The sequence below is a fragment of the Propithecus coquereli genome, unplaced genomic scaffold (genome assembly GCF_000956105.1).
Source record: "Propithecus coquereli isolate 6110/MARCELLA unplaced genomic scaffold, Pcoq_1.0 Scaffold55, whole genome shotgun sequence".
In the NCBI taxonomy this organism is placed as follows: Eukaryota; Metazoa; Chordata; class Mammalia; order Primates; family Indriidae; genus Propithecus; species Propithecus coquereli.
The window spans coordinates 3,947,588-3,960,632 of NW_012151396.1; positions in this window are offsets into that span (position 1 = coordinate 3,947,588).

The window sequence follows — 13,045 nt, forward strand, 5'->3', positions numbered from 1 at the left end:
ATATATATATGTATATATATATATAAAATATATCTATTTGATAGTGACAGTAAGGAAGTTAAGTTGCATTACACAAGATTAGAACCATGACAAATTGAAAGAATCTTTTATTGTATACCAGAAATTACAAAGACCCCAATCAGAGTGATAGCATTTTCTTCCCTATTAATGGATTTAAAAACAAACGAGTGAACTTTTAAGGGTGAGTTTATAGGACTTTGTGGCAAACGATGTGAAAGAATTAAATGAGAGGAGGAATAAATGCATATGTGCACAGAATCATACGGATAGATGTGCATTTGTGTATATGTGTGAATACATGTGTACAAATTTACAAAAAGAAGTTGTTGTAAGCAAAGGCAATCAAACAAAGGTTAACATTTCAAGTACAGCTATTGGTACACTTGAAAAAGATATCGTTAGATTTGAGTTGTAGTTTATTCTCAGCATTCTCTTACTGTGATAGTGGTGATTTTTTCCTAAATTTAAAAACTAAATTTAGAATATTATAATTATGAATTTATATGTACATATATAATGTACATAAAATCACTGTATATATAATGTACATAAAATCACTGGATTTTACTGACTTTTATATGCATGTGGCTAATTCTAAAATAGTTGCGTAGCTGGTATATAAATCAGTGGGTTCTATTTGTAAGATACATTGATACCTAAAGTATCAATAGAGTTATTAACTAGCCCCAATATTGCTGAAATGATTTGTCCAAATATTCCACACAGAATTGTTATACCAGCACATTTATTATAATCTTGGATTGAAATAAATATGATATATATCCACTAACTAATGCCACTTTTCAATTTTCCTGAATTCAAAATCCATGATTATTTCCATGAATGTGCTTATTAATTTAATAAAAAATGCAAAGAAAATATCATAGATAAGATTCCTTGAGTATTATATATCTACTGTGCAATGATTGTAATGGTTTTAGGCACATGGTAAAGAATATTTACGGAGTTAAGGATTGGTTTACCTGGTGGGCATGTAAACCTTTGGGTGAATGGTAGAAACATTCCCCTATGTCCTATATTTTGTAAGCTACACACTTCACAATTTGGTAAGAATAAAAGTAAACAATTTCTCTGCTTACTTCTAAAATTTATAAGTCTTTAAATATATTAAATGGAAGTATATTTTACTATGAATAATAGCAATTCACTACTCATAAATAAGATGTAATTTTTAGGATCAGAACTTGACTGTTATTCTGAATTAGAGTCAACATTTTTTGTACAATCTGCCTTTTTAAATTATTTAACATTTACTGATATTTTATGCAGTAAGATGAAGAAATTTTTTAAAAATTAAGTACTTTGTCCATTAAATTAATCCTTTATTTAAAACCATAATACCATTGATTTATTGTTAGATAACTCAGTCTCCCAAGTACAAAAGGGCTGTAAACTGTTGAAGTCCAACAAATGTCTAGGAAAAAATATTGAATAAAGACATCAGAAGATTTCCTGAAAATGATTTTTTGTTTATAGTCAAGGGAAATATACATTTTGTACTTTCCATATTCTGTTTTTCCAGGAATGAAATATTTAGTGTTAGAAGTGTAAACTATATTCTTAGAGAATAGAGCTAAAATGGCTAAAATGGTTTAGAGCTCCAAATCCTTTAGGGTATGCTTAAAGGGAATTATTTAAAGTAGTTTTCCTCATTGCTGTAAAAAGTATTACTATGTAGGTAAAAAGAATATAAAATGATAGATAATTTTGAGAAGAAAGATTGCACATGGATTTGAAAACTAAAAATAGCTGATAACATCCTTGCCATACAATTAACACAAATGATTATATTGATTAATGCAGTCATTATTTTGAGTCTGAAATGGAATAACAAGGCACTTCAGAGCAAGCACTGCACTATAAACCCATGATAAAATATTAATGTAATCGACACATTTCTTCACTCATGCAAATTACAGCATAAGATGAGAGACAAAAAAATGATCAGAATATGTGGTTATGTGTAGTGTGCTAGGCAAACATGGAGAGGGTTGCTCACCCTAAATTATACATAAAGAAAAAAACAAGAAGTTCTAGTAGAACCAACAAGGTCAATACTCAAGGGCTTGATATATTAAGGATTTAAAAGATGTATTATCTGTGTGGAAAATGGAGGATGAACAGTGAGTCAGGACCAAAGCTATCGGAAACGCAATTATGAAGGCTCTAATATGTCATGCCAAGAAACCTGAAATATTTCTTCAGAATAACGGGAAACCACTGAAGGTTTTGACCATTGGTAGTTTTAGATGATTTTCTGTTTTGGGTAGATACTGTGGTGGCATTTGAGAGAACTGGCAGGGCTAAGGCATGGAGGTATTGACTGGTCTGAGATGAAAGGTCTTATAATTTCCTCCCATTGACTTCAAAGCCATGTTTTAAACAAATATTTCCCGGAGATACGTAAAATAACATTTTAGTCAACGCTTTTTAAAGAATACCTTTGCCAAGCTCACCAATGATCACCAACACTCTGAATGAACATAAAAATTTGCCCTAGACTATTTTCTAATAATTTTACAAGGACAGTAATGGTCATAATATGCTAAAATATTTTGAGATTGGCATTATCCATTTAAATTCCCAGGAAACACCAAATAGCCTACTTCCTGTAGATGCAGAAAAAGTGATTCATTCTTTTCTTTGAATGTTCATTTCCTGTTTTTTGAGAGATTAAATGTTCTTCCCAGCATGCTTGAACTCAAGAAACTTGCAAAATTTGAAAGGTACTTATATAAGGACTGCAAAGGCTGCAAAAGCCAGCAAAGAAACATTTCAAGCCAGCAGTTTTTCAACATCTTACAGATTATTTTGCATGAAGTAAATGGTATTAAAGTTGGAGAACGTTATTCTATAGACAGAGATATATGATCCCCAAGGTCTCCTGCACCTTCCAAATATTCCAACCAATTTTGTGTTTGGGAAATGGAGCAAGCATTACTTTTCCAGGTTTAATCTATTTCACATTGGTAAACTAAAGAAAGGACAAAGGTCCACTTGACAGGTCTATTTTATACATTTGTCGTATCCTCATAAACCTATGTCATTTCAAGAGTGATACATTTTTGTTTATTTTGAATAAGGGAATTTAAGATGCTCTGTAATAGGTTCTGAATATAAGAATCTTAATTACCACAGATCTAGAAAATTTATGTCGTAAAAATAAGGAACCATAAAAAAATCAAAATTGACATAAAATACAATGATTTTCTGAAGTTTTAAAAAACGTTATATTTACTCAATATTCTTTCCTGCTTTCTAAAATCTTGAATTTATAGGTTCATAGTAATTTACCTAATATGTCAAGGTTTATGTAATTTATGTGAGAATTGATTTTAACATTTGAAGTAACAAAAAAAGTCACAGTTTAAATAATACCTCATGTAAGTATATGTAAACATGATATATTTCTGAGAAAGAGTAAACAAGTGTTTGGTTATAACCAATTAACTTCTTCAAGTGCAAGATTTTTTTCTGTTTAACTTGAGTAATATGAAGCTTATGTCTGAATTTTGAGAAAATGAAGATTAAATGACTTAAATATATTATTAATCCATTTAGGTTATAAAATTTCCATTGAACACATACTTTGCTAAAATGTTAAGGTCTTTTTTATCATAGTAATTTATCCAAATATGCATTTTCTTGAAGGACTTTTCTAACTCCACAGGAACATATCTGCACTAAAACAATTCTATTTGTGGAAAAACATGATTCCTTTATGTTTAAAAGTGTTGCAACATTAGAGTCATTTATAGACTGTGGATGATTTCACAAAGTGTTGACTGTTATGTCCTTCAAAATACATGCCTGTGAAGCTTTTGTTTTTACAATTTTTATCTCCCAAAGCTTTTCTAGTAAGTGGGTATACCTCAATAAGCATAAATTCACATAACGAAAATTCACAATCATTTCATTAGGCTTGAATGATACAAAATACAGTTTTAAAATCTTATATGTCCTCTTATGATGATTATATGTTATCTACACCTATTTAAATATAGATACATGTATATAAATGTAGATATATAGGTACACACATATAATTGTATATATTACAAGTAGAATGTATTACAGTAGTCCCACCTTATCTATGGGGGATACGTTCCAAACCCTTGATGCCTGAAATGGCAAACAGTACTGAACCCTATATATACTATTTTCCCTGTACATGCATACCTATGATAAAGTTTAACATATCAATTAGATGCAGTAAGAGATTAACAAAAATAACTAATAGTAAAATAGAACTATAACAATATACTGTAATAAAATTTATGTAACTGTGGTCTCTTTATCAAAATGTTATTGTACTGTACTCATCCTTCTTCTTGTGATAATATAAGATGATAAAATGCTTATGCAACGAGATGAGGTGAGGTGAATTATGTAGACATTGTGGTGTTTCATTTAAAATCTATGAATTGTTTATTTCTGGAATTTTTCATTTAATATTTTCCAAAGAAGACTGAATATGGGTAACTCAAACCGTGGAAAGTGAAACTTTGGATGGAAGGGACTGAGGTATTTACACATCAGCTTCCCAGGGTTATTGGCTGAGGACAGCTCCCGGTGTGTGTTGGCTTCCTGGAACTGCCACCTGTGGTGCACACAGGAAAAGCAGCTTTCGTGGCAGTCACAGAAACACAGATATTAACAGCTAGAAGTCTGTGAGACACACTGCTAGCTCCAAAAAAACCTGAAGGGGGTCCTCATAATTTCTGTAATCATTTCACAAACCCATCTATGTATATGTCAAAAGCCAAGTGTCTGTGTTCAAACATACAACACTTATATGTAAATTATAAATATCTCAACATCTTTATATTGACTAAGCATGACAACAAATATAAGTAAGTGATTTTTTTGGTACAATAGAACAAAATATTTTCTGATAACATGTGTTATAGAATGCTATGCATTATTAAATTGTTACCATAAAAAAGTACTTTGAAAAACGGCAGCTAAAATGAACACAATTTCTTTTTTTTTTTCCCCAAAGCAAATGATGCTCTGTGGAATTTTTGTGCCCAAATATTCAATTTTAGAACCTTTGTAACAAAAGGGCAAAATCCTTTTGGAGATTATATGTACATTTTATCTGTGACTTCTGAATATTATTAAAGAGCCATAAATGGTATTTTTAAAGTTGTTCTTTTAAGGTTAAAAAAAGTCTAATATATAATTTTACAAAATTGTACTTTCTCATTCTCTCTAGGTTTCGTGAAAAACTAACAGTGCTATAATTCAAAAAAGAAAAATATTCCCTATATTCTATAAGCTATTTTGCTATATTTATCTAAGAGAAAATAGAAAAAAATATTTTTTTACTATAGATTTGTAAGAGTTATTCACTAGTTAAGAGAGATAATTCATACCAAAAAAAAGCCTGTTTTTCTCTCTGACTCATATATTTCCAAGCAAAAATTTTTCTCCAAATAAGAATCACTGTCTTGTCAAATCATTTGATTACTTTCCCAAGCTGCATACTTGTAAATACTTATAAATAAATCTCTTCCAACTTGCACAATTTTAGAAATTATATTCTATTATAATATTGATAATTTTGATAGCAATTTCTTGATTCAATATAGACCAATACTGAGAATACTGAATGTTGGTATTTCAAAATTATATAAAGAAGTGAGAATGCACACACACTCCTTTAAAAATAGAAATGCATATGATAAGTTGTGACTTTTAAAATGGAATGCATTCTATAGGTTGAAACATTTCCATTCAAATGTGGAAATCAATTTTGAATAAAAATATCAAAGGCATATATTGATATACAATAAGAAAATTTGGCTTTTTATAATTATATAACATTATTTTGTCTTTATTATCCAATTTCTCTGCTATAACATTTGGTACTTTCATAACAATACAATGAATATTAAGGATATAAGATGTACAATGCATGTCATTAAAGAACGTGTTGTCCCTAATGAAAAAATTTTATAAAACAGGAAACATTGTTTCTTGATATTGTTTTTTGCTAATTTGGTCCAAAAGCTTCTGTTTCCAAAGTATAAGTACTTCTTTTCCTTCAGTTTTTTAAGAAATTAAAAAAAAATAGGGCTAATTTTAGTCAGTTTGTTTTTTACTTCCTCTAAAATGCTGCCAAAGGTACAGCGGGCAGAATGGCAGTACTTGCCTCTGTCTCTGGGGAGCAGGACCCCGCTGTGTTGATGGGGGAAATTGACTGCAAATCACCATAATGCATGCTGGGGAGGAAGTGGAGCATCTCAGCTAAAGAGAACAAGTTAATTTTTACCATGAGTCATCATTTCTTGACTACTTATTTGCTAACCCATTCTTATTTCTCCTAACTCCTTCACCTAAGCTCTTCCCTTGATCCACATTACAAAGAAGGTGAGTGCCACCCAGCTCCTAGGGCATACCAGGTTGTCCTTCCATATGGGTTTTGCATAAATGGCTCTTAAGTCTGAGAAGTTTTTTCACTCCTCTCACCACATCTACTTCCAACACTACTTTACCCCACTCACTTCTAATCACCCTCAGGTATGAGCATAAAATGCTTTTCCTCAGCGGAGTCTTTTCTTATCCTCCAGTCTTGCTCTTGGAACACCTTGACTTTTTTTTGCATTTGCTATGTATATATTATGTCATCATAGTTTCCTGTTTTAATTGTCTGCATTCCCTTAGAGTGAGTATGCCTCATAAGATTAAGTCCAGTACATACGCCTACTGCCTACTATTCAACACCAAGCTGAGAGAGAGAGAGAGAGAGGGAGAGAAAGAGTGAGAGAACAAATCCAAGTCTTCAGAATGAGGGCTCAGAAAACACGAAATCATCTTATAGGTTGCCTAACGTATTACGAATCTTAAAGGCTTTTCTCATGTTGTTTTAGGTAAGACAGTCAGGTAAAATTTTATTTCTCCTCACTTTTCACTTTTGTTTCATTCAGGATGTAGACTTTATTCTCTTTTACCACTGCCTCAATGGGAGTCTAACCAAGGTTTCAAAGTGGCTCCTCAGAGCCCCGTGACTGAAGAACCAAAGGGGCTTTTAGATCTCACCACAGAAGCCTGGGGTATGCTCCGGGATTTGTTTTGTTAGTGTGAATGTACCTGCCTCTGGACCCTCAAGCAGACTGGGAAGTTAAATACTATTTTTGGCTTAGCTTAGCTCACATACCTTCCCCTACGATAGGTGAAATGCAATTTTATTTTTATTTTAGGGGTAGAGGAGAGGTGGTGGGAAGATAGAATTGATGGTCACTCCTTAAATCATCCCAATTTATCATTACACTGTCAGTATTGGAATATTACTTTTTTTTAAATGAAGACACTGAAGTTCACAGTGATTAATAATACACTTTGAGAAAGTAATATCGATATGGGAAATTGGGAGATTATTGCACACTGATGTCGAAATAGGAACTATTTTGTATCCAAACCTCACATTATTCCACATATATACTGTACATCCAAACAGACATATTATCTATTTTAACCACAGTCTGTTGGTAATTTATATTTTCTTCAGGATTCCTCTTATAGCTCTGGAGGACAGGAATTTGTGGGCTTATTCATTGATGTGAATAACAGAGTAGAGGATTAAATTCTGAACAGATTTGTTTTGTTTTTCTTCATTTTCTGACAGTTCTTCCAAAGAATTATTATACAGTGCTAACACTGGAGAGATTATAATATAAACAATATACAAACAAAGCATCAGTGGTGGTTAAGTTACATAAAAGAATGTTAGGCATGATGTCTGTACAAAACAGTGTAAGATTTGTCTTTTGTTATGCAGTTATACTGAGTTGATAGGCTAATGGCTGTATCTTTCATACTCTCACTTATCTAAATCCAGTGCACTCTTTTGGGGAAGAAAGAAGAGCAAACAAGAGGCACTGCTGCTCTTTTAAGATCTGTTAGGCTTGCTTTTCCATATCATAAAAGTTTAAGTCATGGAGTATCATAGAGAAGTTGAGATTCTTAAAATTGAAGTGTGCATCCAAAGATAATGTAGTTATCTCTCAAAATCAAAACAAAAAATCAAGCCTTCCAAACTCTCCAGTCAGTATTTTTTCATTAGGCCACAATTACCAGATACTGTGTTATCATATAGAGTGATACAGGTATATGAGAAAGTCTTGAACATCACTGCCTCATCAGCGAAGTGCTTATCAAAATCACAATGAGATATAATCTCACAGTTGTTAGAAGAATAGGTATTATCAAAAAGATAAGAGATAACAAGTGTTAGTAAGGCTATGGAGAAAAGGGAACCCTTGTACACTGTTGGTGCAAATGTAGATTGGTAAAGTGTTATGGAAAACAGTAATGAGGTTCCTCAAAAAACTAAAAATAGAACAACTGTGATCCAACAATTCCACTTCTGGGAATTCATATCCAAAGGAAATGAAATCAGTATCTCCAGTAGATATCTGCACACCCATGTTCATTACAACATTATTTACAATAGCCAAGATACACAAATAGTCTGTCAATTGATTGATGAATGGATAAAGAAAAGTGGAATATATAACTTATATAAAATGTATTACTTATATATATATATCACTTGTATATTTATACAGCAGAATACCATTCAGCCTTAACAAATAAAGAAATCATGACATCGTGACAATGTGATTGAACCTGGAGGACATTATTCTAAATGAAATAAGCCAGACATAGAAAAAAGAATACTGCATGATCTCCCTTCCATGTAGAATCTAAAAATTCTGAATTCATAGAAGCAGAGTGTCAGAAGATGGTTACCAAACACTGGGATTTGGGAGAAATGAGGAGTTGTTGATCACAGAGTACAAAGATTTGGCTATGTAATAATAAGTTCTAGTGTCTAACGTACAGCAGAGTAACTATAGTTATTAATAATAATACTGTTTGTGTACTTAAGATTTACTAAGTGAGGAGATATGAAGTATTCTCACCACACCAAAGAAATAAGTGGTAACTAGTTAAGGTGGTGGAGATGCTAGTTTTACTATAGCAATCATTTTAAAAAATATATATGTATATCAAAATATCACATGGTACATATTAAATATGTACAATTTTGATTTTAAAAAATTTTAAAAAGAAATCATCAGATTAAGAATACAGGAATCATCAGAATATAGTTACTGTAGTTACTTGGAATCTTATGAAATCACTTCCTAACATCATTGAGTTTCAAATGGAAATTCTTAATTCATTCCTTCCAGGAAGTCCCAAAATAGAATTTTTTTTTCTTTATCCTTTATTAAGGTGCTAATTTTATCAACAAATCCTGAGAAAGATTTATTTTTCTATGTATATCAGAAATGAAGATAGAATTATACATAGATATAATTAGATAGATATATTGGATTATCACTGGTTGCTCTCTTTTTAAGCGGAAGTAATTAATGAAAGTACTATATACTAATATTTATGAAGTAGTTGCATCAATATAATTAATACATGTAGAATAGGCATTTTGTAACAATAGTTATATTGTTCTTCAGTAGAATGTAGCAATAATTTAATGAAATGGATATATATTTTATATTTAATCCTTATTTTGGAACAGAAATTCTTTAGATAACAAAGACTTTAGGATTTTAAAATGGTTTCATGTACATTGGAAAGACATATAATTGCAAAAAACCAAATTTCTTTACAGTGCATCAATCACTTTTCTGTGTAATCTTACTGCAGAAGAAACAATAACTGTATTGTTTGTGCATGGAGACAATGCATAATTCCCACGCTTTATGAAGGCACTTACTGAATGACTTGAAGAACAGTGATATGAGATTCAATTTTCTCCCTCCCAATTTTGAAGTATTTTTCAGCAAAATATGATTTACTAGAAAAGAGAGGTATACATACTGTCCTTTGAATTCTAATGTACTTCAAGTGTAATGACCTTAGAATATTAAAATTTGCCTGGTACATCATAAAATATTTAAAGGTTATTTACCACACACAATTTTAGGATATAAATTTAGTATGAAAAATTTCCTTACATGTAAATTTCTCTCTTTAATACAATGGGCAGATAAATGTCACATCTGTTTATAAAATTTTGATAGTGATGTTCAAAGTACATGCATCCTCAGTTATGGTAATCTGAATAACTTTTATCCATCAAACCATTGTATGAAGTTAAAGTTTATAAAAAAGTTGGACTCACTTCAAATTTAATAGAAAATATGCAAGGATATATGAATCTACACTGCATCCTGAGGCAAGTAGCTATTTAATATACAACGTATGTTGTTTGAGTATTATATTCAGGAAATTCAAAACACAGCATCATGTAAAGATGTTTTTCTTTAAGTGATCAAGGGATTCTTTGGAATAAGGCACTGTTTTTTAAAATGTTAGTACTTTAAGAGTATAAAAAGCATCCAATCCCATATATCAAATAGAAATCTCATGTGTACTCACAGGCACGATAATATCCACTAGACATTTAAGAACTCTAGGAGTTCTAATTAATTCTTGGAATGTATAACATATCTGGAGAAATCCAGTATTCATGTATTTTGAAGATTAAAAGTAAAGTAGTTCTACTAAAGCAGATGGGAAGAGATGATGATCATAAAGCCAAAAACCTTGTTGAGGATAAGATTGATGCAAATTAACCTCACTATTCTCTTATCTAGTCATCAAACCATCATAGTGACATTCATTAATAATATCTCTACATTGATAAGAAATAAAATTTATATCCTTTCTTAGGTAACCTCCAATGGGGACATTGATTTGACTATATATAATATTACAGATTTATTGGCAGGGATTAAATGAATAGCTATGTAGCAGACAGTTGAAAATATAGGACAAGAGTTTAGAAATAAGGTCAAGAGTTTGGATAAAATTTTAGATATATCCTCACAGAAGTGATACACTAAATTACAGAATTAAATGTGATTACCAAGGTGATGAGTACATATAGCAGAAATTTTCAATCTGTGGGGCAAATAGTAATTACTGAGTGCAGGTTAGAAACTGAAAATTTGAGTTACAGCTTCAGGTTTCCTGATTAGGTAGATCTTACAGGTGCATAAATCTCCCTTCATTATTCTATTTATTTTATTTATTCATTTTTTTGAGACAGTCTTGGCGTCAGCCTAGCTCACAGCAACCTCAAACTCCTGGGCTCAAGCAATCCTTCTGCCTCAGCCTCCCGAGTAGCTGGGATACAGGCATGTGCCACCATGCCCGGCTAATTTTTTTTATATATTTTTAGTTGTCCAGCTAATTTCTTTGTATTTTTAGTAGAGATGGGGTCTCACTCTTGCTCAGGCTGGTCTTGAACTCCTGACCTTGAGTGATCCTCCCGCCTCCCGAGTGCTAGGATTACAGCAGACTATCTGTGGGATTTATTTCGAGGGAATTGCCAGAGAGTTATGAATAACAAAGACAGGTGGACCTTTTAGATGCAATTACATTTAAAATAAAAGATTGGGAAAAAGAGTGGGAGAATATGTTAGAGAATAAAACATTAAAATAACATAAACAAAACCAGATCTTAAAGTCACAAAAGCTGAGGAAGAAGAGTGTTTAATGGAAAAAATTGTCCATTATACTCAATATTCCAGAAAGTTAGAAAGAAAATACCATGGACAAATATGAATTTATAATTGATGATCACGGTGAAATCATTTTGCACAATACATTAAGGCAGAGGACAATTACTATGAGTTACAATTAAATTTTAAAGCAATGGTATAGACTACTCTTTTAAAAAGTGTGATGATAAATAGTAACAGTGAAGTAGGGTAATTTTTTTGAAACTTTTATTGATTTTGATTGTTTTAACATTAGGAATCATGATAAAATGTTTGAAGAGGACAGACCCAGTAAAAAAAGAAGAAATGAAAGTATGTGACAAAGAAATAATGAGCACAGACAGCTTTAGATCACATGAGAGGGAACAAAATGCTTAAATGAAGGGTTTTTCTCTGGAAAACAAGTTACGTGTAAGTGTGTGCCATATTTCTCTCTCTCACTCTCTCTCTGTTTACATGTATACACACATATATAAATATATAATCTTATTCTCCTCTTCATTTTCTGCTCTCCCTCCCTGCCCTTCCTTCTCCTCCTCTTCCTACAACTCGTAGACTGAATGTAGTTATGAAACATGCAATTACATTTATCTGACCTTTTATAGCATATAGAAAATGTCAGAGCTGGAGGGACTATTTTCAGAGTTAAAAAAAGTAGTTATCTTATGTGATACAATATTTTTAAAAATAATCTTAAAATGTTGGCATTTGTTGTCTATGTATGTTGGTTTCTGAATAGCTGGATGTCTCGATTTGTAATTCTTTAACTTGAAGTTCTATGACTGTTCTTTAGAAATATTCAATTTTTCAGTTGGGTATACATTTACAAAAAACAAAATGGAAATATTTTTCTGTTCCTTTTGCTGTTGAATTTAGATAATTTTGAAGGTTTTTCATTATTGTGTTTATCAAGCATTAGTTACATGAAAGTGCATAATAAACATCCTTTATCCATGATTATAGCATTCTTATGTTTAATAGGAATATGAATTTCTTTATTAAAGGCATTAATAATACATAAGGTATTAAAGATATGTAAGACAACTGCCACTTGCATTTGTGCGATTGTACTTTTGTCCTTATACAAATTTTCTTACGGGACATGACATAATAACAATAAATTATCTAATAAAAATGCGATTTCTGATTAAACCATTGGGTCTGGCCTATTTAGTAAATATACTGAAGACTATATATTCCAAACAGAAGCAAAACGAAAAGCTTGATCAGAACACAGTCCATAAGTGAGCTAATGTGACAGACAATATATATTTTCCATTTTTCCTCTGTCCATAGCCAATAGAGCAATAGTCTTTCCTATTTGGCCATTACTCCACCTATTTTGCCTTTTACTTGACACATATTTACATGTAGATCAAAAGCTATAAATAAAAGATGTGACCTATACTTTACTGTAAAAATGAATAAGTATAACATCTGCATATATATCTTATACTTTTACT